Below are 4,110 nucleotides of genomic sequence, written 5' to 3'. Positions count from 1 at the left end.
AACAGAACGTGCAAATCGGCCACGCTTGGATTGTAATAACACACGCATTATAGAAACTTAGCTAGGATACAGACTGTATTAGAAAAGAAAATCCCCACTCCCCCAGCATAACAAGAATGTGCAAATTCGGGGCCGGCTTGGTTCGAATAACAAAAGCATTATAGAGCCTAGTAGGATAAGATGTATTAGAAAAGGAAAAACTCCCCACTCCCCCCAGCATAAACAGAATGTGGCAAACTCGGCCAGCATAGTTTGGTATAACCCAACGCGCATATAGAGCCTAGTAGGATAAGATGTATTAGAAAAGATAAATCCCCACTCCCTCAGCATAACAGAATGTGCAAATCGGCCAGCAGGGTTTGTATAACACACGCATATAGAACCTAGTAGGATAAGATGTATTAGAAAAGAAAATCCCCACTCCCCCAGCATAACAGAATGTGCACAATCGGTCCGAAGCGACTAACTCTTCTCTGGGTAAACGCCTCCAGTTTTCCCGTGCCTTAAGTCCACTCTGGTAAACCCACACTCCACTAGCATAACAGAACGTGCAAATCGGCCAGCTTGGATTGTATAACACAAGGCGCATTATAGAGCCTAGGTAAGATAAGATGTATTTAGAATAGAAAATCCCCACTCCACCAGCATAAACAGAATGTGCATAAGCGGCCAGCATGGTTTGTATAACACAACGCATATAGAGCCCTAAGTAGGGATAAGATTGATTAGAAAAGGAAAAATCCCCACTCCCCCCAGCATAACAGAATGTGCAAATCGGCCGGGGTTGGTTCTTATAACAAACGCATATTAGAGCCTTAGTGTAGGATAAGATGTATTAGAAAGAAAAAATCCCCAGCCTTTGGATTGAACATCTTGGCTGAATGAATAGATACAAATAAGAAGTTCGTGAACCAAAAAGAACCAATATTGGAAAAATGACGTCAAACATAGGACATCCATAAATGGGGCAATGGTGAACAAACGTAAGTGAACAAATCCGAAAATGATAAAACCAAACATGAAATAACACTAGAAGTGGTGAATCAAACACAAAACCAACAACATTGGAAAATTTTTAGTGAACTAACATAGGACACCAAATTGGAAAAAATAATGAACAAACTATTATTCACCGAGAACTGGAATACTACAAATCAATTAATCATACGAACAAAATTTCTACCAAGTTCAAATGTACAGAACAAAGGAAAAACAAAAAATAAAAAAACACATTTAACGTAGATAGCGTATCATGATTACCTCAAATGGTGCAATTATATGTGGAATTATGGGTCTCAGTAGGTTTTGTTCCTGGACTGAGCACCCAGGCATCGGGTTTAGACCCGCGACACTGTCCCTACAGTCCTTTGATAAGAGATAATCACTGACTTACAAGTGTCGTTCCACGTTATCTTAACAAAATCACCAGACGCTTATCCTTAAAGAAAATCTAATCAGTGTGTCTCTTTAATTTAGGGAGAAGTGCTGTTCTAGTGCAAGTGGGATGTTTAAATCATTGGGGAAGCCGATGATGATTTTTTCAGCTCTTTGGTGTAGACGGACAATAAGGAAAACACGTCCTCGCAGGCAAGGCGCCAAATAAAGATCAGATAGTCTTCGAAAAATCCTTCGGCGCTGGTAATCAGCGAGATCAGTGGAGTCAGTGATTACAGAACAGGAATATAAGAAAAGGTTTGAGGCCTCCGGAAAGACAGAGACGAACAACAATGAGAACCGGAGACAAAAGGGGGTAAAGCGTTAAAAGATGTCTTACAAATGGCTAAGTAATTAAAATAAATGAATAAATAGATAAATAAAATAAATGAATAAATAAATGAATAAATAAATAGACAAATACAATAAATAGTTAAATAAATAAATAAATAAAATTAAATAAATAAAATAGAAACGATTTCATATATATATATATCTATATAATATATATGTATGTATAATATATAGCATATATATACACCAAACATTACAGATACACAGGGAGACAGACACACACACACACATCACAATCACACACACACACGGCACACACACACACGCAACCACACAACACACACACACACACACACACACACACACACACACACACACACGACACACACACACACACACACACACCCACACACACAAACACACACACACGCACGCCACACACAACACACACACACCACACACACACACACACCCACACACCTCACACACCACGCACAATCACACACCGCACGACAACAACACACACACAGCACACACACAGCACACACACACAACACACACACAACACACACACACACATACACACAACACACACACACACACACACAAACACAACAAACAAATCTCACACACACACACATATATATATATATATATATATACATATTATATGTATATATATATATATATAGTTTTATATATATATATATATATATATATATATTTATATGCAACAGTAATCGACATAAAGACACGGTTGACTTGAAATAATAAAGATTTATGCTTGTAACCACGAGGAAAATTAAAGATTCCTGAATACTGAAACGGTTTTCGTCTATTAAGGGGACATTTTCAAAGTACTTTGAAAATGTCTTAATAGACGGGCAAACGTTCAGTGATTCCGATCTTTATTTTCCTCGTTGTTTAACAAGCTATATCTAAATACTATTTATATATATATAATATATATATATATTAGACATATAACTCTAGGGCACAGGTTTTCTTTCATGCACACCTGAATTGAACACCACAGCGTTTTCCACAATTATTGATTTTTCTTCTTAATATTTTTCAAGTTTCTTCACTAAGGTTCTTAATCTTGGAGAGGATGAGCGGAATACGAACCAGTCCAAAGTTTTCAATTTTTTTTTTTTTTTGAATTAAGACATTGTTCGTGTTCATGCGCGACATTTCAAAAACCTACGAAGACCTCACTCTGGTTGACCTTCTTCAAGGATTGAGGAGTGGGCGGAGGGGGAAACCAGGGAGGGAACAGGAGTGAGGGGTGGGAGAGTTAGAGTCACCTTTACCCTCCCCCCTTCCGCTCCACTCCCCCCTCACCCCCCTCAATCCATGAATGAATGGTAAACCAGAGTGAGGTCTTAGTTAGGTTTAAATGGTCGCGCATGGGACACCAAGAGTGTAGCATTCTTCTTATTTCTGTGACCATGTTGTAACGTTGAAATCATCTGTATAATTGTGTTGTGTCTGAACTGTATTTGTATTCTTGATAATGACTCCTTGCAGTCGAAAACGTCGAACAGTGTCTTCATTAAAATAGAGAACTTTGGATCAGTTCGTTTCCGCTTATCCTCCCAAGATTAGAATCTTAGTGCAGGAGGAAAACTTGAAAATAATTAAGAAGAAGATTTAGAATAATTATAAAAACGCTGTGGTGTTCAACTCAGTGTATATATATATTATATATATATATATACTATATATATATATGTATATGTATATATGTACACTATATATTATATAATATTATAAATTAATATATATATATATATATATATTTCATATATACAAGTCTAATGGATCAAGAAAAAAAGTATGTACACATTGATGATAGGAAGACTTTAATGCTAAAGTGGGGGAAAAAAGATGGGAGATGAGTCGTGCATTGGGAAAGTTTGGAGTAGGGTGAAAGAATACGACAGAAGGCGAGATGTTAGTCAATTTTGACAGAGGAATTACAGCCTGAGGATAATGAACACTTTCTTCCTAAAGTGTGTAGGTCCGTAAATGGGACCTAGAGAAGTCCAAATGGGAACCAACATAAAGAACGAAGTAGATTACTAGAGCATGAGAGGAAAGAGCGTTAGCAATGTTACGGTCATAAAGTCAATAATAGATAGGGACCAATAGAAATGGCTAGGTTTGTTACAGCTAAATTTCAATTTCAGAGCCGAGAGAAACTAAACTAGTTTTAAAAAAGAAAATACGCCTTGCAAAGGTTAAAGATAGATAAGAAAATTCAGTTAGAAAATAAAAATTTATTCGAAGCTTCTAAAAACCAACGAGACAAATTCGTCGAAGATATGAATTTAAATTTAGTTGAATTATAAATTAGGGAATCCGGGGGGACAGAGAAAG

This window comes from Oratosquilla oratoria, unplaced genomic scaffold (genome assembly GCF_046742065.1).
Source record: "Oratosquilla oratoria isolate Oo_2021 unplaced genomic scaffold, ASM4674206v1 SCAFFOLD134, whole genome shotgun sequence".
In the NCBI taxonomy this organism is placed as follows: domain Eukaryota; kingdom Metazoa; phylum Arthropoda; class Malacostraca; order Stomatopoda; family Squillidae; genus Oratosquilla; species Oratosquilla oratoria.
Note: the sequence above shows the minus strand (reverse complement) of the source record.